The sequence below is a fragment of the Panthera leo genome, chromosome C2 (genome assembly GCF_018350215.1).
Source record: "Panthera leo isolate Ple1 chromosome C2, P.leo_Ple1_pat1.1, whole genome shotgun sequence".
Classification (NCBI taxonomy): Eukaryota; Metazoa; Chordata; class Mammalia; order Carnivora; family Felidae; genus Panthera; species Panthera leo.
The window spans coordinates 142,604,261-142,628,434 of NC_056687.1; positions in this window are offsets into that span (position 1 = coordinate 142,604,261).

Sequence of the window (24,174 nt, forward strand, 5' to 3'; positions counted from 1 at the left end):
TGAAAAGTGCCCAAGAATGTATGCAAAGACAAGCTAGACTCTATTAGAAAGCTTGGATCCCAAAATATGTAAAAATTATTCACTAGGCTATGAGATTTTCTTTCCTGGATCCATGTCCTGTGGTGCCAGAGGAAAGATGACCAGTTCCTTTATGGTATGTAATGGAAAGAAGTTTGGAAAGGGTCTCAGCGCCTTGACATAAGTACCTTGAAATCTGTGCCTATTGGTTGAAAATCCTGTCATAGTGGACAAAGGTGTTCCAAAGAAACAAAGCTTACAAAGCAAACATCTTTGGGAGAAAGACCAAAACATACCTTCCCTCCAGAAGGCATGTCCATAGTCAATATGTTCCTGAATGATGGAAGGAAACTTTGCAAGAGAGAATAATTGTATCCTGGTCCCAGTGGAAGTGATGCTAAATTCACTGGTCCAGCCACTTCAAGACGTTGTTCCTTCCTTTCTCCTCATGAATCCCTATTAATCCTATAAAACCTATTCTTATTCTTATGTCCTCAGTGCTAACCTCAGAGTCTGGCTCAAACCAGGCTGTGAATAAATGTGTATTTTAAAAATGAATAAATATTTGTTGAGGGGATACTTACTGGGACTCATTCTATTGTGAAGGAATAAAGAGGATAGCGTTCACATAAATCCAAACTGGAGCGGCCCCCCAGTGGCAGTGAAATTAGCTATGGTGGTCTTAGGTCCATATCAGGAGTAATTCCTCGAAGACACCCAAAGCCTTGTAAAGCAAGACCCTCCATACCTTGCAAAATCTGTCCCCGAAGTAGAGTCCATAGGTGGGATATGGTCTCCAATATATGAAGAAGGAGCAGTTACCTTCTGGTGGCTTCTTAAAATAGAAGCTTATTTATTTATTTTATTATTTATTTTTAATTTTTTTAATGTTTATTTATTTTTGAGAGAGAGAGACAGAGACAGAGCACAAGTGGGAGAGGGGCAGAGAGAGAGGGAGACACAGAATCTGAAGCAGGCTCCAGGCTCCGAGCTGTCAGCCCAGAACCCAACGTGGGGCTCGAACTCACAGACCGTGAGATCATGACCTGAGCCGAAGTCGGACGCTTAACCGACCGAGCCACCCGGGCGCCCCTAGAAGCTTATTTAAAATTTGAATTGTATCAACACCTCAAGGGTTTAAAACATGAAGGAAAACTTTTTTTTTCTTTTTTCACCCAGAATTAGGGGTAAAATGTTAGTATTAAAAGGGTTAAAACTCTCAAAATAGTGTTGACAGAAAATATATACAACCACAGACGAATAACAAATGGAAAATATTAGCCAGGATTCTTGTTGGAACTAACTGCCCTATATTGAGTGTATCAACATTCATCATACATGTCATGGTGCTTTTGGAAGTGGGGGAGGTAAAAAGACAGTAGAAATAAAAAGGTATGTTACACTGACTTCACTTTAAAATTACCTTTTTAAATAGGGGCGCCTGCGTGTCTCTATTGACTAAGAGCCTGACCCTTGATTTTGGCTCAGGTCATGATCTCATGGTTGTGGGATTGAACCCCGCGTTGGGCTTTGTGCTAATGGTGTGTGAAGACTGCTTGGGATTCTCTCTCCCTCTCTCCCTAGCCCTCCCCTGCTTGCTGATTCTCTCTCTCTCTCTCTCTCTCTGACTCTCAAAATAAATAAAAATTTAAAAAAAATTTTTAAATAATACTTCGTATATTTAAATTCACGTGTTAGGTAAAGGAGGAGAGATGAAGTACTCATGTTTTGGCTTTCATTCATTCTTTTATTCATTTGTATCATTTTTCATTTCAGAAATGATTCTAAAGCAGCTTAAAAACACTTAAACAATACAGAAAGGTAATGTTTTACCTGTTTAATAATTTACTTTGGGGGTAAATCACTGCATAGAAATGACTGAGTGAGGTCACTATCACTAAAGAGTGATCTTTCCTGAAGATAAATAGGGGAGAGATAGGGTAAACATTGTACATCAAATAAAATGAAGCTAAAATTTGGGTCCATTGTTTAAAAAGGCAGTTTCTTGTGTTTTCTATCCAGTGTACCGTCCCATTACTTACAGCTAAGCACAGCTGTGGACTCCACTATCTCCTGGAAAGGGAAGCTCATAGATGATACGAGGGTAAGTAGGATATATGGAGGTTGAATGGGCCACACATTCAGCAGGGAGGTTCATGAGTTGGGTATTGTGAGATGGTCCCTTCTTCTCCTAGGATTCTACAAGATTCTACTAAGCATAGTTGTCTTCCTCCAAGAAGCTTTGAGGATAGGCAGAGTAAACAAGCTAGATAAACAAGCTAGAATTCAGCAGTGTCTAAATCGAACAGAGCAGGTCAAAGTGCAGGGACCAGAAGGAATTGTGACTGGAAATCTGCAGACATTTCAAGCAGAGCCACATTTTTCAAAATCTCTGATGGAAGAAAGGTCCCAAGTGATATCTCGGTTCTATATGGCTGCAGAATCAACAGTAAGCCACCCTCTGCTCTCCTTCCCTGGTTCCATATTTTCCCCACTGATATCTAGCTCTTTATCACCATTCCTTCTGGTCACTGATAGGAGGTGTTCTTCTAAAAGACTCCTATTTGATCCTTTCCATATGGGCTTCATTCATGGTTTCTCTACACTAGACTCACTGAAGCTAACACCTACACAAGCCTTAAGTTATACGTCAGAATTCTTGCACTGCTTAAAAAGTGATTGACTTTTCCCTCCCAGGGAGAAAATTTTGTGATCGTGTTACATTGTTCTAGCTAGATGCCTATGTCTCATCACTATTTCTAAGTTCTGCCTGAAGGTGTTGGATTGAGATTTCAGTAAACTCCATTTTTCAGTCCTTCTTGAAGGAGATACACCACTAGATGGAGTGAACAATGGGACCAGAGCCCCAGAGGAAATGGAAGAGCCCAACACATTTCAGACCACATAAGTCCCCTTTCAAACCAGCAGAAATGATTGCAGCCTCGGGAATTGTTGTTTCAAAAAACCCAGAATTCTTGCTCCCCCAATATGGAGTAGTTTCTTTATATTAATGACGAATTGTGTCATCAAATACACCATACCCAACTGGGTTTCTTAAAGTGCTGGCCCAGCACACTGCCAGCCAAAGCATTGAGGGGACACCATGTGGTGATGACAGCCCTTTAAGTAAACAGACATGATGGCGAGGAGCCAAGATCCAGCTATGTTAGGACATATTGCTTCTCAATCAAATTTAGCTGCAAACCATTAGGCATTTGGGAAGTAACGTGAAGAGCATAGTACAAGCAAGACCAGGAATCAGAGGATCTGGGTCCTACTTACAACTACTAACTAGCAGTGTGGACCCAGACAAATCATTGCCTTCTTTGTCAGTTCCTTCAGTGAAACCAAGAGACAAGGGCCTATCATTCTGGAGGCTTCTCCATTAATGGAGGTCATGGATTGTGTGTGCATAAGTCCTGTCTTCTTCTTTTGGTTTAGGAAATAAAGTTGAATTTTATTACTTTGGTTTTATATGCCCTCAACAATCCAACCCCAGCTTATATTCATGCTCTCTCCCCCAACCCCCACTTAATACACAATTTATTCTAAAGAAAGCAAATGGTAAGTATATTCATCCTGGTATTCACAAAACCAGTGATGTATGTTGGTCTTCCCAGATAAGTCCCTAGCAGGAACTAGGCCTTTATTTTTTCTTCTTTGAGTGCCCAGGCTAGCCCAGAGCCTGGCATAAATTTTTAAATTTTTATTTTATTTTTTATTTTTGAAAATTTACATCCAAATTAGTTAGCATATAGTGAAATGATGATTTCAGGAGTAGATTCTTTAATGCCCCCTACCCATTTATCCCATCCCCCTTCCCACAACCCCTCCAGTAACCCTAAGTTTGTTCTCCATATTTATGAGACTCTTCTGTTTTGTCCCCCTCCCTGTTTTTATATTATTTTTGTTTCCCTTCACTTATGTTCACCTGTTTTGTCTCTTAAAGTCCTCATATGAGTGAAGTCATATGATTTTTGTCTTTCTCTGACTGACTAATTTCACTTAGCATAATATCCTCCAGTTCCATCCACATAGTTGCAAATGGCAAGATTTCTTTTTGATTGCCGAGTAATACTCCATTGTATATATATATCATATCTTCTTTATCCATTCATCCATCGATGGACATTTGGGCTCTTTCCATACTTTGGCTATTGTTGATAGTGCTGCTATAAACATGGGGGTGCATGTGTCCCTTCGAAACAGCACACCTGTATCCCTTGGATAAATGCCTAGTAGTGCAATTGCTTGGTTGTAGGGTACTTCTATTGTTAGTTTTTTGAGGAACCTCCAGACTGTTTTCCAGAGTGGCTGCACCAGCTTGCATTCCCATTAATTTTTTTAATGTTTATTTATTTTTGAGAAAGAGAGAGAGAGAGACAGAGCACAAGTGGGGGAGGGGCAGAGAGAGAGGGAGACACAGAATCCAAAGCAGGCTCCAGGTTCTGAGCTGTCAGCACAGAACCTGATGTGGGGCTCATACCCACAGGCCATGAGATCGTGACCTGAGCTAAAGTTGGACACGTAACCGACTGAGCCACCCAGGTGCCCCAAGGCTGGCATATTAGAAGTGCTCCATAAACACTTATAAAATGAAGAAATACAATGTGCTGCTTCTCCCAGGATGAAATGGAGATGCTAAAAGGTTGAAAGTTCTGACTTTCAAGTTCTAGTAGCTGGCAAGAGCATCTGTGAAGGCTGGGGAGTCTGCTGGTACACTTGAAGGTCTATCTCCTAGCTGGCCATATATTCTAGGTAGTCAGCCCCAGTGCTGTGGTCATTCTGAGCTTGAATCTTTTTTTCAAGCATTTTCTGGTGCCTGGCGTGGCTTTCTCTCTGCCTTTCATTTTTCCAAGTCCTGTACCATCTGTGAAACTGTCTTCATCTACAGGCCCTTATTTGTCTTTCCTCTTCTAAAGTCCTATATCACTTAACATGTCTTGCTTTTATTCACCTCTTATTTGTTAATAATTAACATTTCACAGGTCAAAGCACAGGACGTGGGATCAGGAGCTTCAAGTTCTTGTCCTAAGTCAGCACTGACCAGCTCTGAAATTATGACTAAGTCTCTGAGCCTTCCTGGAACTAATGGGGGAATTTGATGAATCTGGGCCTCAGTTAAGTTTCAACATTTGTGCCTAGTGATCGATAGGGTCTGTCTGGAGCAGGGCCCTGTAGAGATTTTTAAGACAGTCCTTAGGATCAGAGGGGGAAGAGTCTAATTACCAGTGGTTGCTGTGGTCAGAGCAAGAATTAGACCCAGCAGTAGACCTAGGAGTGACCTTTAGGAATCTATGGGCACATGTGTCTCTCTTATGAGATCCTAATGTTATCCTTGCCTTGTACTTCTGTGAATAATCTACAGCCATCAGTTCTGTGTCCTGCACATGGTAGTTATTCTATTAAGATATTTTGGATGAATAAATGAATACTCAAACCTTGACCAATTCCGAAAGCATGCCACTTAAGTTACATCAAAACATGCTGACAGAAATACACAGACTTCTTTTTCCCTAGTATATTTTATCAAGACTTTATTTTTACCTCACTATCCTAAGACTTAAAATGTAGGTTTCAATGGAAAGATTTCCATATATCCAATGTGATGATGAAAATCTTTTAAATAGCACTAGAGGGGTATAGCCATACGCTTGATGAATTCCTTATGATTGGGCAACTAAGGTATTAGATATGTCTTTGTATTTTGTATGCAGGATTAATTTTTAATTAAAAAATTATGTTTATTTATTTATTTTGAGAGAGAGAGACCATGAGCAGGGGAGGGGCAGAGAGAGATGGAAAGAGAGTGAATCCCAAGCATGGGATCCGAACCCACGAACCATGAGATAATAACCTGAGCCAAAATCAAGAATCAGGTGCTTAATGGGGCGCCTGGGTGGCTCGGTCCGTTAAGTGTCCGACTTCGGCTCAGGTCATGATCTCACAGTTCATGAGTTCGAGCCCCGCATTGGGCTCTGTGCTGACAGCACAGAGCTTGGAGTCTGCTTCAGATTCTGTGTCTCCTTCTTTGTCTGCTCCTCCTCCGCTCGTGCTCTGTCTCTCTCTCTCTCCTTCAAAAATAAATAAAAACATTAAAAAAATTTTTTTTTAAAGAATCAGGTGCTTAACTGACAGAGCCACCCTGGTGCCCCACCAGTTTTAATTTTTTAAACAACATCTTTATTGAGATATAATCCCATACCACAAAGGTTACCCTTTAAAAGGGTAGAATTCAATGGTTTGTAATGTATTCATAGAGTTATATAACCATCACCACTATCTAAGTCTAGAACATTTCTGTCACCTCCAAAAGAAGCCCCATATTCATTAGCAGTTATCCCCACCCTAGCATATCCCATCCCCCCAGCCTCTTGTAACTGTCAACCTATATTCTGTCTCTACGGGGTTGCCCATTTTGGATATTTCATATAAATGGATTCGTACACAATCATGTGAACTTTTGTGTTTGGCTTCTTTCATTGGGTATGCCTTTAAAGTTCATCCATTTGTAGTATGTCACATATCCATGCTTCATTTCTCTTTATGACTAAGAAACATTGCATTGAATGAATGCATTGCATGAATATACCACATTGTGTGTGTCCATTCATCAGCCAATGGGCATTTCAGTTGTTCCCATTTTTTGGCTATCATGAATAATGCTGCTAGGAACATGTACAGGTTTCATATAGACGTCTGTTGTCAATTCTCTCAGGTCTACACACAGGAGGAGAATTGGGTCAAATAAGAATGCCTTAACTTACGGAAGAACTCGCCAAATGAAGATATTGGGGGGATATACAGGTGTCATCATATTTAAATGATATTGTTCCCCAATGATAAGTTTTAGGTCATCCCTCTCCTTCTATAATCAAGCAACTTAGTGACATACATACCTGGTCAGTAGCAGGGATACTGAGGAGGAAATTGGACTTGAGCTCTGAATAGAATGAACGAGCACATATGGGAAAAGCCTCGCCCTAACTCTGTTCCCCATACACCTTGTGGTCATGGTGCCAGCTTCCAGAAATCAGTGAGGCAAGAAATGTCACCAAAGAAAACACTTATGTCAGGGAGTGGCCCCTGAGGCTGATATGCATAGCACAGGCAGATACCGACCTTTGGACGATTTGTTAACAACTCTTCCTCTTGTTCTTCTTCCTTTGCATTTTCTCAGAATTTTTACTCTTCTTCCTCCATCTCATAATCAAGTTATTTTTACCAACAATCTGGAAGCAAATTTCTTAGTGGAGATCCAAACCTTTTGAGAAGACTGGTTCCGGTACAAATGCTGGGATTTATCATCAGTGGGGTATTCTGAGCTGTGTCCTTACTGTAATAACACGTACTCCAGGGGATTGTTTTGAGCAATGTGGGATAATAAATGGAAAGTGTCCAAGATGGTGCCTAGCACATAGAAGATTCTGGGGCACCTGGGTGGCTCAGTTGGTTAAGCGTCTGGCTTTGGCTCAGGTCATGATCTCATGGTTCATGAGTTCCAGCCCAGCATCAGGCTTTGTGCTGTCAGCACAGAGCCCGCTTAAGGTCCTCTGTCCCCTTCTCTCTCTGCCTCTCCCACACTCACACACACACACACACACACACACACACACTTTCTCTCAAAAATAAAATAAACATTAAAAAAAGAAGATTCTAAGTGTTTCAGGTGCTTCCCTTTCACTTCAGTATGATGCATATTTGAGAGGTCCAAAGAGTAATAAGCTTGTAGTCAGAAGATATGGGTTAGGGTTTTAGTTTCACTTCATGAATTTTGGACAAATCAGTGTAAGCCTGAGTTTCCCTGACTTTAAAATGCAGACAATCCTGCCTCCTTTCCCTTGCAACTGCCTACCTCCCGAGACTCTTAAGAATGTATGAAGAAGTGCTTTGTAAATGTATGAGTGTTCTATAAATGTGTATTAAGAGGATTTTTTCCCTCCATGTCCCTGACAGGTTTCAAGCTTGATTCACGTCTTCACCGGCAACAAGAGATCAGAGGAAAAAGAGCACACCCAGACTTCAAATATGTGCGCTGCCACAGATTGCTATCCTCACTCACCCTATGACATATAGACGCTGTAATCTTTGCAGACAAAAACTTTTCTCCTGATTTCTGAAACTTGAGATAAATGTGATGCTGCCCTGAAATGAAGGTACAATCCTCCAGTGTGGGGAACTAGACAGTCCCTAAGTTTCACAGAAATGTCACAGGGTCATTGTGGATCTGGCAGAGGTCAAGAGTACCCAGGACCCATATAATTTTTACTATCGACCTTCCATCCTGGCATATGATGCCCAAACATGCCCCTACGTATTCAGTGAATGCTTTATTTTTTAGGGGGGAAAAAAACTTCCAAGAGGAAAGTCTAGTACTTGTAACACACACTATAGATTGCTTGGCAACAGATTCTAGCTTGCTTACCTGAACGATAGAATCTGCCAAACTAGAAGTTACACTTTAAAACCACCAAGAAGGTAGAAATCCACAGGAGAACCAAATTTTACCGCACAGATGCAACCCCACACGTCTTAGAAGGCAGAGGAGGAAATTGAGGCAGCACCTCACGCTGGGATGACCCAACTTGTCGCAAGCAGGGGTGTGGTTATGCTGGTCCCTAGGAAAACATTCTAAGCTCCAGGCCTTAGCATCACATTGCTGAGTGGGAGGCGGTGTGGGCAGTGATATGTCTGGTAGAGAGCTCCATGGTATGTTCTGTTCCATTTGACTGCGTTTTTCTTCACTGTGTAGCATCTAGGCCTAAGTCTCTGTGACCTGCTTAATACCATTTCATATCTCCTTCTTATTAATAGCTATGGCGGATTCTGTTGTCGGTGATTAACAACACTGACCAAGCATACTCCATGATGGCGCCTTTATGAGAGTGGAAAACAACCACTGGTTCAGATTTGTCCAAACATTTGGAAAAGGTAACAAGAGGTGTCATTTTTTGAAATTAGTTTAATGTAACCTCTTACTACTATGAAGTTGAGAGAGAGTTAGAGTTCTTTTTTTTTTTTTTTTCTATGATCATAGTCAATTCAGTACTATATGCATGCAAGGTTTATGTGGTTGTGAAGTTGTTTGGGGGGGTATCATCTATTTTTCTTTAATATTTTCAAATCTTTATTCTAAATCTGTTTTCTTCAAATTAGGAACAGCAGCTGCCTGCCAAAAGCTAATAAGGTTATTTTAATTAGTGTTAGGAAAACCTTCTAATTTGCAAACACAGATATTTTTAAATTATGAATTGTAAAATTAACACAGTGTTAACCATAAAGCCTTTTGGTGGCTTTATGCTGGAGGACTGTTAGCTTTTCAGGCTCAGATTCTCCAGGCACTACATTTCAATTATGGTTTGAGTCTTGGAAGAAATTTGAGAGGCAGAAACACTTGTATTTATTATAGTTAAGAGAGCCAGCCAAAGATCATCCTAACAACTGGCTACGGACTCATTCTTGTGAAAGAAAGAAGAAATAAGAAGAAAGGCAGGAAAGAAAGAAAAAAAGAAAGGGAGGAAAGGAGAGAGAGAGGGAGGAAGGAAGGAAAGAAGGAAGGAAGGAAGGAAGGAAGGAAGGAAGGAAGGAAGGAAGAAAGAAAGGAAAGGAAGGAGGGAAGAAGGAAGAAAGGAAGAAAGGAAGGGAAGAAGGAAGGAAGGAAGGGAAGGAGGGAGGAAGGAAGGAAGGGAGGAAGGAAGGAAAGGAGGGAGGGAGGAAGGAAAAAAGGAAGGAAGGAAGGAAGGAAGGAAGGAAGGAAGGAAAGAAAGGAGGGAGGAAAAGAGAGAGAATAGAAGGAATTCTCTTATCACCCTCTAGTTTGAACCGGACACTTGTGCCATTTCTTCTAAATTAGAGTCCTGTTTACTCTTGTTTAATTTCTACACTTTAGTCCTTCTTTTAAACCTAATCATTTTTCTAGGGAAGTGTAAAAAGACGATCTTCCTGTTTATTCAGGACAATACTTGTTATGTTCTCTAGTTAATTAATTCATCTCTGGTAGAGACTACTGTTTATTTGCTACAAACTGTTTCGCCTTGTGCTTGAAAGAATAAGATTCCCTTCACCCCCAGAGAGATCCAAGATGGGTTCATCCTAACTTCCAGAACCTGTGAATATGTGACAGTAAGTAGAAAAAGGAACTTTCCAGATATGAATAAGCTAAGGATCTTGAGATAGGAAGTTTATTCTAGATTACCTTGCTGGGCCTAATGTAATCACCAGGGTCCATATTCAAGGCAAGCAGTAGGGTCAGGGTAAGAGAAGGTGATGCAGTGACAGAAGCAAGGTGAGAGAGAGAGAGAGAGAGAGAGAGAGAGAGAGAGACTGAAGAGAATGTACTGCTGGCTTTGAATGTGGAGGAAGGTGTCATGAGCTCAGGAATGCAGGTTGCCTCTAGAAGCTGGAAAAGGCCAGGGAACAGATTCTCCTCTAGAACCTCCAGAAGGAATGCAACCCTGCCAACACTTTGGTTTTAAGACTTCTGATCTCCAGAACTTATGAATAAGGTGTACTGCTTTATTCTACTAAATTTATGGCAATTTATTGGAGCAGCAATAGGACACAAATACATTTCTCTTGGGTACACAGTTGGACTACATTTCCCACCTTCCTCTGAGGATAAATGTGTCCATGTGACTGAGTTCTGGCCAATGGACTATGGCAGAATTGAGATACATCACCTCTAGACTAGGGAGTAAAATCCTTTCTCATAATTCTCCATGGTTTCCTTTTGTAAGATGTATGAAAATGATGCAGCAAAGAATTCTAAAATTCTATGAGAGGCTGGAGCCAGAATGTGGAAAAAGCCTGCTTCCTTGAATTTCCACATAGAAAGTAGCCCCCCAAAGAACCACACTGAACTGATACATAGGCCAAAAATAAAGTTATCATGTGGTCAACCACTGAAATTTTAGGCATGTTTGCTATTCAGTGGTTATCCTACCTGACTAGCACATCATTGTTAGGGACCTTCCTTGAAAAGATGTGACTGCCAATTAACCCATGAGCTGGACCTACCTGGACAATAGGAGGCTCCTCCCCACCCCCATCCTTGGGATATGGGTTCTATTTGCATTTTCTGCTCCCATAAGCTGCTGCAAGGACATAGCTTTGAGAGAAGTATGTGATATTGAGAGTATCTGGACAATATACATGAATAAACCCAGTTAAGTCCTTTTTTAAACATTTTTTTTTAATGAGAGAGAGCAAATGGGGAGGGGCAGAGAGAGAGAGGGAGACACAGAATCTGAAACAAGATTCAGGCTCTGAGCTGTCAGTACAGAGTCCAATGCGGGGTCGAACCCATGAGCCCTGAGATCATTACTTGAGCTGAAATCGGATGTTCAACCGACTGAGTCACCCAGGAGCCCTTTTATAAACTTTTAAAATTTGAAAGCTTAACACCAGCATTCTTCTCGAAACTAGAACAAGCAATCCTAAAATTCATATGGAACCACAAAAGGCCCCAAATAGCCAAAGTAATTTTGAAGAAGAAGACCAAAGAGGAGGCATCACAATCCCAGACTTTAGCCTCTACTACAAAACTGTCATCATCAAGACAGCATGGTATTGGCACAAAAACAGACACATAGACTAATGGAATAGAATAGAAAACCCAGAACTAGACCCACAAACGTATGGCCAACTCATCTTTGATAAAGCGGAAAGAACATCCAATGGAAAAAAGACAGTCTCTTTAACAAATGGTGCTGGGAGAACTGGACAGCAACATGCAGAAGGTTGAAACTAGACCACTTTCTCACACCATTCACAAAAATAAACTCAAAATGGATAAAAGACCTGAATGTGAGACAGGAAACCATCAAAACCTTAGAGGAGAAAGCAGGAAAAGACCTCTCTGACCTCAGCCATAGCAATCTCTTACTCGACACATCCCCAAAGGCAAGGGAATTAAAAGCAAAAATGAACTACTGGGACCTTATGAAGATAAAAAGCTTCTGCACAGCAAAGGAAACAACCAACAAAACTAAAAGGCAACCAACGGAATGGGAAAAGTTATTTGCAAGTGACATATCAGACAAAGGGCTAGTATCCAAAATCTATAAAGAGCTCACCAAACTCCACACTCGAAAAACAAATAACCCAGTGAAGAAATGGGCAGAAAACATGAATAGACACTTCTCTAAAGAAGACATCCGATGGCCAACAGGCACATGAAAAGATGCTCAACGTCGCTCTTCATCAGGGAAATACAAATCAAAACCACACTCAGATATCACCTCACGCCAGTCAGAGTGGCCAAAATGAACAAATCAGGAGACTATAGATGCTGGCGAGGATGTGGAGAAACGGCAACCCTCTTGCACTGTTGGTGGGAATGCAAATTGGTGCAGCCACTCTGGAAAACAGTGTGGGTTTCCTCAAAAAATTAAAAATAGACCTACCTTATGACCCAGCAATAGCACTGCTAGGAATTTACCCAAGGGATACAGGAGTACTGATGCATAGGGGCACTTGTACCCCAATGTTTATAGCAGCACTCTCAACAATAGCCAAATTGTGGAAAGAGCCTAAATGTCCATCAACTGATGAATGGATAAAGAAATTGTGATTTATATACACAATGGAGTACTACGTGGCAATGAGAAAGAATGAAATATGGCCCTTTGTAGCAACGTGGATGGAACTGAAGAGTGTGATGCTAAGTGAAATAAGCCATACAGAGAAAGACAGATACCATATGGTTTCACTCTTATGTGGATCCTGAGAGACTTAACAGAAACCCATGGGGGAGGGGAAGGAAAAAAAAAAAAGAGGTTAGAGTGGGAGAGAGCCAAAACATAAGAGACTCTTAAAAACTGAGAACTAACTGAGGGTTGATGGGGGGTGGGAGGGAGAGGAGGGTGGGTGATGGGTATTGAGGAAGGCACCTTTTGGGATGAGCACTGGGTGTTGTATGGAAACCAATTTGACAATAAACTTCTTATATTGAAAAAAAAAGAAAAAGAAAAAAAATAAAATTTGGCAGGCAGGTGCAGGGATCCATTTGTCTTGCTGTTACCCAAGACAAGCCTCATATGTAGATTCAATTACTCATTAAACACACCATGTACCAACTTGGTATAGTCTGTCTCTTCCTTTGGTCTTTCTCCGCTCTCCAAGTATGGGAGCTGGTTTCAGATTATACCCAGGAAGCTCCCAAGAGGGTTGTCAACCAAAATCATCCAATCAATAAATCAATCAATATTTATTAAGCACCTACACTACACTACATCATAAACATGATTCCCGTGCTCGTAATATTTACAGAATTCTCACAGATCGTTCCGCTTACTTAATGAAAAACCTCCAGATAGCTCTTATTAACGCTAAATTATGTTAAAGACTGTCACCCATGTGGTCGCGGTAGTCACATATAAAATGTGAAAAGATGTTAGTGCCTGGGTTAACAGTAGATTAGTGACTCGCCTGGGAATAATCATAACACCTATTAATCAGGTTATGCTAACTTTATAACAAATAACTTGAAATTCTCCCTGTTTTAAGGCAATGGAGGTTTTTTTTTTATTTTTGTTTTTGTTTTTCTCTCCTGAAAAGTCTACTGTGAGGTCAGGCTCTTTGGGTAACTATCATGCCAGAGTTGACTCAGGGACACATTGATTTCCCTCTTGAAGTTCCATGTTTGCTTGGGCATGTACCAATCAAAGATGGGGTGAACTAAGTGGCAGAAAGGTACGCCAGTATGCCTAATCAGCAAGGACCAAAAATCATTCCACTCACATACTATTAGCCGGAACTGGTCATTTCATTTCCTCTAGGCACAAGGGAGCTGGGAAATGTAGTGGCTGAGAGATGATCATTTGCCATCAATTCCCGTGGAAGGGGGAGCATAAACCACAGATGGTCGCTGAGCCATTTCTGCCACATCATCATAGGCAACCACTGTATGAAGATTTTCTCATTTAATTTTAAAGACACTCCTTCAGACATTAGTATTATTCCCCCCTAATCTACGGATGAGGAAAGAAGTCTCAGAAAGATTAATTGTTGTGCAGACACAGTGGGGGGCAAAGCCAGGATTCAAGGAAGTTTCCGGAGAACTTTATATCCTGAGAAGTTATTATTACAGTCTTACATAGCAAACCTAAAAAAGAAAGAAATAGACCAAAAAAAAAAAAAAAAAAAAAACCCCAAAAAGTTGAGGTGGAACAGAGCCCAGCACCTAACTTTTATGCTGTAGCGAGAGATGGTGTTTTACCTTCTGGAAGGATTAGGCATGGTTTTAGAGAATGGGAAAGCCTTGGAGTTTGAGCACTCCGATGTTTTGTTTGCAGTGGTGGGGCGTTTCTCCTTTCACCTTTATGACCCTGGGGTCTTGTCCCATCCTCACAACAGAATCATTCACTGCTGGGGAAGCTCTGTCTGTAACTGAACCTCCCACATCAGTCTTCACATTGTCTGTATTTTCCTTTGGAATTTAAAATGTGAGAAAGTTTTAATGCAGAAAACTAAAGATTAATCTAGGTGTGAGCAGTTCCATAGCATTTTGCTTTGGGCTCCCACCCTCTCATCACAATGTTGGAGGGTCACATGGCTTCCCATAGACTCTCCCCACTCACACTCCCACACTCCCCCCCCCCCCTCCTTCCGTACTCCCCGCCTCCCCCTATGGCCACCACAGTCTGCTCCTGCTCTGGAGAAGAAGCCAAAAGAATCCAACATTTTGCTTTGGGGAACTTCACACTAGGTGATTAGCTTGACCTCTGAGCCCAAGGAAATTAGATGCAATTTTGCGATGCTTACTGTCTACCTGCAGAGAAGGGGAGGCTTTTCCTTTCCCAGAAGCATTGTCTCTGGGATGCCTTCATTAGCTCTGCCAGGCAGAGATCATTGTAACTGTAGCTTGTATCTGATTGCACTGGGCTGCTTTGAGTCTGCCTGGCTCCCAAGCTCCACTGTTAGGCAGAACCGGTGGTTAGGGACAATTTTACACTGAGGCTCACTGGATACTGTTATATAATGGAAACAGTATTTCCTAGTTTCCTTGCTTTAACAGTTGCCTATACTTACTAGACTGTGTGGTCAATGTAGTGAGAAGAGGACCAAAAAAAAAAAAAAATATCTAGTTTAAAAGCTGGTAAAGAGAAGGGGACAGGGTCAGTGGAGTAAAAAGGGAGAGCCTGTCCCATTTAGAAAAGCACGCTGGTGTGCCCAAAGTCAGGGGAGCAAAAGTTCTCCACGTGATCTGCTGTAAGTTTCCTCTGTGGGAATGAAAGGCTGTTTCTGAGATACAAAAAGTTGTACTTTTGGGGTGACTGAATAGGTTAAGCGACTGACTCTTGATTTGGGCTCAGATCATGACCTCATGGTTCGTGAGTTTGAGCCCTGCTACGGCCTCTGTGCTGACAGCATGGAGCCTGCGTGAGATTCTCTCTCTCTCTCTCTCTCTGCCCCTCTGCTGCTTACTCTCTTTCTCTCAAAATAAATAAATAAGCATTATTTTTAAAAAGTTTTACTTTTTCTGGGAGCGTTCAAAACACTATCCAAAGGATTTTTTTTACTGAGTGAGGTAGTAATTTGGACTTGAGAAAGAGAAGAACTTAGAAAGCAGTCTTTTCTGAATGCTGCTGGCCCTTCCGGATCTCAGATGAGAGATGAAGTCTGTGTTAGGATGAGGGAGAGAGAGAACATATCTGTGTGTGCATGTGGGGGCGGGGGGGGGGGGGGGAGTGGGGGGGGAGAGAGAGAAAGATTTTAAGGAATTTGCTTTCTTCATTGTGGAGGCTGGCAAGTCCACAACCTGCAGGGTAGACCAGCAGGCTGGAGACCCCGGGGAGGAGCTGATACTGTAGTCCAAGTCTGAAGTCAGTGTCCTGGCAGAATTCCCTCTTCTCACAGGAAGTCAGTCTTTTTTCAACTGATTAAAGTGAGGCCTACCCACATTATGGGAGGTAATCTGTTTTACTCCGAGTCTACTGATTTGAATGATAATTTCATCTAAAAAATACCTTCCCACAAATTCTGAAATAATGTTTGACCAAATATCAGGGTCTCATGACCTGGCCAAACTGATACAAAATTGGTCATCTCAAAGTGTTTCTGAGAGATTCATCCAAAAGATTGCTGGTATTCCAGGGGTCTTTTCCCCCTCCTCTGCTTTTCTCCACATAATATAGGGGTCTAGGGTGTGGGATCGGACTCTGCCACCTTAACAGGAGAGCCCAGGTTATGTAGGGTTTAGTGCTTATATAATCTGAGAGGCCCTCTGTAAGACAAAGGATAAAAACATATAAAAGAATGTCCATATTTTATCTCAGACACTGCTGGTTGAAGGGGAGAAAGGTGCAAACACTTTGGAAATCAGGTAGGCAATTTTTTAAATAAAAGTAACCATTCATCTACCCTATGACAAAGCATTTCCAAAGGAAATGAAAACTTACGTCCACAGAGAGACTAAACAAGTGTTTTATAACGGCTTTATTTATAGTAGACCTAAACCAGAAACCCAAATGGCCATTAAGGTGAATGGATTGAAAACAATGGTGTATTCACATAATGGAATGCTACCCAGTAATGGAGAGGAATGAATTAATGGTACACACAAAAACATGGTTAAATCTCAACAACATGCTGAGCTCAAGTTCCATACGCAAAAAATGCACAGTGTTATCATTTCACTTATACGAGATTCTAGAATAGGCATAAAATTATTCTGTGGTAGGAGCAGAAAAGGAGTTGCCTGGGGCTGGGGTAGGAGGTAGAAGGGGGCAGTGGGAACTTTTTGGAATGATGGAAATGTCCTAAATCTTGACTGGGAAGGAGCTTACTCCCGTCAGATTTTGTCAAAATCATTAAATTGTACAGTCGAGATTGATGCATTTCATGTAAATTATTCCTGAATAAAGTTAACTTATACAAGTTATAAAACAAAGTATAAGAGAGGATATTTATTTGGAATTAATTAAGAAATCTCAGCAAATTAAAAATTTTTAAGACGAAAAACAGAAATATCTCCAAATCCAGAACTATCACATTTTTATTATCATCATTATATCTGACAATCCCTCTATAATACATTTCCCTTATGTTTTTGACTATATACTCTTTTATTACCTTCTCATATAACAAAGGTCTCATAAATTTGTCTCTAGAGGAACTAGAAAGTTATTTTAATATTTCCTGTGGCATGAACGCATGAAATTGACTTTTTAAATTCTTGATAATTTAGAAGACCTTCTTTTAGCTTCTCAACGCATTTTTGGTGATGCCTTATCGTTATTTCTCATGTAATTTTTTGCCATGAAGGTGCTTCTGCCTTGGGTGTCTATAGACAATTGGTGTCCTTTGGCATGACCCCTGAAGACCACTCAGCACCTGGCTCAGCTCAGCCAAGTCCTCACTGGGCCCTGCCCTAGAGCCCCTGACCCCTACAGGGCTAATGCTGGAGGTGGGGCAGCCATGAAACCTAAGTCCCAGTAGTCCCTAGTGGAATAGCATCTCCATCAGAAGCTTCTCTTTGAAGTAAAGGTAGAGCCCAGTTGCCTGAAGCTTGCAGGTTGCACTGGCAGCCCGAAGATCACTTTCAGGGCACAGAAGTAACCTCACACTGGGCCTTGCTCTATGCCCCTGGCACTTGGATGGAGCTTCTGCTTCTTGCTCCTACATGCTTCATGCTTCAAGCTACATGCTTCTTGCCTCAAAGAGAAGCATACTAAGCCTTGGATTGGGCCATGCCAGAGGAGGGGCCCAAAGCTCAAGCTTCATTAGCATTTCCCTAATAACTTCGTGACCTTGTTTATGCCAACTTCAATTTCTTCGTTTGAAAAAGGAGGATGATGAATGATGATGATGATGATGATGATGATAATACATGGCTGAAAGGATTGTTGAGAATTAAATGTATTAAAGTGCTTAACGGGTCCACAGTAAATACGCACTGAATGTTAGTACTTGGATGACCACACCCACATACATTCCAAATCTATTGTTTTCAACTGATCTCTATCCTGAGCCTCCAACCCATGTATTTAACATACCAACAAAGTAAACAGTGCCGGTGAAAGTCAAACAGACATTTCAAGGTCAACATATCAAACATAAAACACTTAGTTATCCCCCCAGAACCTTCCACTTTCTGTCACTTCTTTTTTTTTATTTTTTAAGTTTATTTATTTACTTTTTGAGAGAGAAAGAGAGTGGCATGGGCCAAGGGAGTAGGAGAGAGAGGGAGAAGGAGAGAGAGAATCCCAAGTAGACTCCACACTGTCAGCACAGAGCCCATAGTGGGGCTCGAACTCACAAACCATCAGATCATGACCTGAGTCAAAACCAAGAGCTGGCAATTAACCGACTGAGCCACCCAGGTGCCCTTCTGTCATTTCTTCTTTGTTTAAAGACAACACAGTTCCCAAGTTGCCCAAGACAGACACCTGGGTGATCATTTTATATCAGTGTTGTCCATTAGATAAATAACATGAGTCACCAGGTAAATGACACGTGTAATTTTCAGCTTTCTAGTAGGCACACTAAAATGGTGAAAAGAATCAAGTGAAATTAATTTTGATAATATATTTTATATAACCCAATATATCCAAAAATTACCATTTCAACGTGTAATCAATGTACGAAGTTATTAATGAGATGTTTTAGATTCGATTTTCATACTAAGTCTTCAAAATTAGGTGTGTATTTCATACTTATAGCACATGTCAAATTATATTAGCCATGTCTAAAATAGTCATTAGCCACACATGGCTGTGGCTATTATATCAGACAGCACAGCTATAGACTTTCCCCAATTTGGCCCTCTACCCAACACATTCCATTAATCACCTCTTTTTATTGATACTATCTCCTTATTACTCTCACTTTCTTGTCACCCTCTTCTTTCACTGTCATAGATAATGCTTTTGGTCTTCTGAACTGATGTCTCAGTCTTATAACCAATTTCTCTTTCTTTGAACTACCATCCTTCCAGCCTCTCTCTCTCTCTCTTTCTCTCCTCTACTGTTGGATCCTCCCCTGGTTAGCACACTCCCAAGATAAAGTGCTAAGCCCTTAGTTCATCACACAGAATCCATCCACTATATAGCCCAGGAGACATCCCCATGGTTCTGTCTCCTTCTACTCTCTGATACGCTATTCCCTCTAACATCAAGGAACATTCGAAATTCTCTCGACAAATATTTACTGATCAAAACAAAATTCCTTGACCTCAGTGGATCTACATACACGTGCACATACATCTCCCTGCCCCTTTCAGGACAGGGCTCTGGCTCCTTTTCTTTCAGAGCTCAATTTGTACAACATTTTCCTCTGACCGAGACATTTCCTCCATCCCATTTGTCAGGAAGCCTGGCCCCATTTTCCTACCTCTCTCTGAATAGAACCATTAAGATGTTTGTTACAATGCTCCCTGCTTGCTGAGTTTCCTACTTCTTTCTTTAATGTTTCCTACACTTTACTGTATTGAGTAAAGATGATATATTATTTAAATTCTTTATTTAAGTTTCTGTCCCAGGACTTGGCATAGGGCACTTATAGGTCCTCAATAAATACTTTTTGAGCTTACAAGTGAAACAAGAAACAGCGACCCTGAGTCCCATTTAGTTTCTTTTTTATCAATAGAACCTAACGTTGGTATTTTAAAAGGTATAATAGACATTTCCTCCCACTATTTAGCAAAAAAGACACTTCTCATCCTCATTTAAGAAGGTTAACTAAAAACCCGTAGTAGAGCTTTTAAAAATGTTTTCAGAAACCATACTCCACACAAAAGGCATCTCAAAAGAAGATAAATAAGCATTTACATAAGAAAATCTGACAATAGTATATTTATGTGGGAGTATTCAGGGCTCCCAAGGATTCCAGCCAAGAAAAATACTAGCTTGTGTTCTTGTCCTGATCTTGTTATTTTAATAAAAAGTCTTACTTTTAAATCAGCTTAGTAACATGCTGCATGAACAGCAATGTAAGCAGGTATGTTCCTCTTTCAGCCGAATGATTTATACAGTCTGATTCATTTAAAAAATCATACAGAGGTAGTCTTCACTTAATGAAAAGATTCACCTTACCTTGGTTCTACATTTAGAACTCACTACATGCTTAATGTGATTTGTTTTATTAAAATACATATGGGGTGCCTGGGTGGCTCAGTCGGTTTAGCACTTGATTCTTGATTTCGGCTCAGGTCATGATCTCACAGTTTGTGAGTTTGAGCCCTGCATCAGACTATCTGCTGTCAGTGTGGAGCCTGCTTTGGAGCCTCTCTTCCCCCTCCATCTCTGTCCCTTTTCAACTCACTCTCTCTGTGTCTCAAAAATAAATAACATTAAAAAAGTAAAACAAAAAAATATGTATATATATATATATGCATAAAAGTCTTCAGAAGTAATAACATTTTAAATTAGTTCAATATTTATTTATTTGCCTTTTTTAAAGTTTATTTTTGAGAGAGAGAGAGAGAGAGAGAGAGAGAAAGAGCACGCGTTCACGGTGGGGAGGGGCAGAGAGAAGGACAGAGAGAGGGAATCCCAAGCAGGCTCCATGCTGTCAGCACAGAGCCCGAGGTGGGGCTCAAACCCATGAACTGTGAGATCATGACCTGAGCCGAAATCAAGAGTTGGATGCTTGATTAACTGACTGAGCCATTCAGGCATCCCAATTATTTTGATATTTAAAAATGCTTTCTGGGGTACCTGGATGGCTCAGTCAGTTAAGCATCCAACTTCAGTTCAGGTCATGGCCTCACTATTCCCAAGTTCGAGCTCCACATCGGGCTCTGTGCTGACAGCTCAGAGCCTAGAGCCTCTTTCAGATTCTGTGTGTCCCTCTCTCTCTGCCCTTCCCCTGCTTGCACTCTGTCTCTCTCTCAAAAATAAGTACATTAAAAAAATTTTTTTAAAAATGCTTTCAAAAAGCTTTGCCAACTAGACTACCATATTTCCACACCATTGTCTTACGTTGGTAAGGAAGTGATAATTATCTAAACCATGATGGCAATAACAATAATAAATAACATTAACAAATAATGATAGTGATTATTGTTAATGCTTATTGACCATTTACCGTATGCCAGATATTATTTTTAGTGTTTTCTATATAATGAATTCTTTAATCTTCCCAATGATTGTTAAGGGTCACTTATTGTTGATGTCCCCATTTAACAGGTGAGGTACCCAGTCCTGCTCTACTGAATTGGTTTCGTTTCTCATATTACCTGTAGATTGAATATTGCTCTCAAAACAAGATGTCCAGGTCCAAAACTTCCAGGTGAATGTGACTGTATTTGAAACTACAGTCTTGCAGCTATAAATAGGTTAATGATTCCAGGATGAAATAATCCTAGATTTAAGATGGGCCCTAAATCCCATGACCGGTATCTTTATGAGAGGAAAACAGGGGTTTGAGACACAGAGACATGGGGAAGAAGCCCATGAGAAGATTGAAGCAAAATTTGGTGTTTTATGCTGCCACCAGCCAAGGAAGGCCAAGAGCCACTGGAAGCTAGAATTTGCAAAGAAGGATTCGTCCCAAGAGCCTTGGAAGAGCATGACTCTGCTGACAACCTAATTTTGGACTTCTGGCCTTCAGGACCATGAGATCATAAATTTCTGATGTATTAAGTCACCTTGTTGTGGTAATTTAGTATGACAACCCTAAGAAATGAATATATTGGCCATGGTCCTTTTTGCTGTAGGTTTTTATATGTGCTTTTCCCTCAAACTCTTATCTAGAATGCGGCAAGGAAGCAGAAAGTTCTCGTATCAGTAGACTCTTACCATAATAATGTTGCATAACAACAATAACATCCAAAGATAAGCCTCCATTTCTCATACACCTGCAAGTTGCCTAGAACAGCTTTCTTGACCTCACCTAGGCTCATTCACGCATCAGCAGATTGGCTAGAGGTCAGCTGATATAAATCCGATTGGCAGGCCAGCTCAGGTTCAGACTGTGGCTCCAAGATGCTTGGCTCTTTATGGTGAATTGAGGTCACATAATTTCCACATACCATTCACCTTCCTTAGATGATCACACTAGCTAGGGTGGATTTCTCTTACTTAAGAAAGGGTGAGTGGAACTGTGTGATGCCTCCCTAGGCCTATGCCCTGAACTGTCACAATGTCATTTCTATCCACATTCCATTGGCCAATGCAAGTCACATAGAATTAAGGGGAAGGGATGTACACTCCATCCATAGAGGTGGGAAGTGAGAAAAGATAAGTAAATATTTTTGAACAATATTTAACCTGCTACAGACATTCTTCTGTTTTGTCTCACTCTCTGTCCCCATGTCTACATCTTCTACTTGCGTTTCAAGAGCAGTCTAGATATTACCCCCTCCAGGAGGCCTTCCCCACAATCTAAATCTGAGTTAGGTATTTCTCCCACACTATGCTTTCCCCTTTATATGTGACACTTTAAATATGACCCTGGATATAATTCATATTTCAGTATCTGCCTCTCAGAGAGACCTCAAACTTTCAGAGGGCAGGAATCAAGTCTTTCTACTTCATTACTTTCCCAGAGTCTTGTCCAAAGTCCACGTCACTGTTGAAGGGAAAACACATTCTTAAGCTGTTCATCTATAGATTTCTCCCTAGTCTCACAAAATGTCCACAGGCCATGAGAGTTTGGGCAACACTTTCAGCAGTTTTCTCATTGATGGCTCAGAAGAAAGGTCTTGTCTCTGGCAGATCAAGTGGCCTAAGAGGTCTCCTAAGCGAACTCTCCCATTTTAGGAATGGGAATCTGGAGGCCCAGAGAAATGACATGATTCTCTACAGGTTATCTAACTGGACAAGGTACCAGGCTTGCTTATCTAAGTAACACCTTTACTTAACAGCTTTGCCATATGTTCTCATCCATTTCTATTACTGGTTAGGTGCTGGGCCAAGGTCAGAAAGGACAGTCCTCACAACTTAACACATCAAGACTGAACAGTAAGAGTCATGTGGTGGGTCATGTTGGTGATAGTTACTCCTTAATCTAGAGGAGGGGAGGGATGCTTTTAGAATTGTACTACCCTTTTAGACCACCAAGCTATCAGTCTGAGTCTTAAGAGGAAACAGGATTCTTCTCAGACGGCTTGAGTGGACTTTAAAGAGGTGCAAGCAGAGTTAAGGAAAAACCATCAGAGACCAATAGTGATGGGAAGCCATTACCTCACGTGGTAGCTTTATTGCATCCATGGCCTCTATTAATTTTCCCTGCAACATTCTCTGTGTGGTGCTTAATTTTATGTGTCAACTTGACTGGGCCATAGGGTACCTAGATATTTGGTCAGACGTTATTCTGGGTGTACCTGTGAGGATGTTTTTGAATAAGATTAACATTTGAATCCATAGACTGAGTAAAGCAGATTGTCTTCCCTAATGTGGGTGGCCTTCATCCAATCAGTTGAAGTCCTGAAAAGAATAAAAAGGCTGACCATCCCTCAAATTTCAAGGACCTCCTCCTGCCTGATTGCTTGAGCTGGAACACTGGTCTTTCCCTGGCTTCTGACTCAAATTGAAATATTGGCTCTTTTCAGGTCTCAAGTCTGCCAGCTTTTGGACCTACATTGATGGCTTTCCGGTTCTCAGACCTTCATACTGAGATTGGAACTACACCCAATCTCAGTGATCCCGGCTCTCTTGGATCTCCAGCTGGCGGACTGCAGATATTGGGACTTCTCAGTCTTCTTAATCACTTGAGTCAATTCTTTGTAACAAATCTTTTAAATATGTATATATGTATCTCTTATTATTTCTCTGGATGACCAGAATAATACATTCTGACTCTGACCCTCTTTTTTAAAATGTTTATTTATTTTTGAAAGAGAGAGCGCGCACGCACGTGTGTATGCTTCTGTTTGCATAAGCGGGGGAGGGGTAGAGAGAGAGAAGGAGACAGAGGATCCAAAGTAGGCTCTGCACTGACAGCAGAGAGCCTGATGCGGAACTCGAACTCACAAATTGTGAGATCATGACTGAGCTGAAGTCGGATGCTTAACCCACTGAGCCACTCAGGTGTCCCTGACTCTGACCCTCTTACCTCCCTCTTATAAAAACCTGATTACATTGGGCCCACTCAGATAATCCAAGATAATTTCCCCATCTCAGGATCCTTAATTTGATCACAACGACCAAGTTCCTTTTGCTAATATAAGGTAACATATTCACAAGTTTGGGGAATTAGGACATGGACATATGG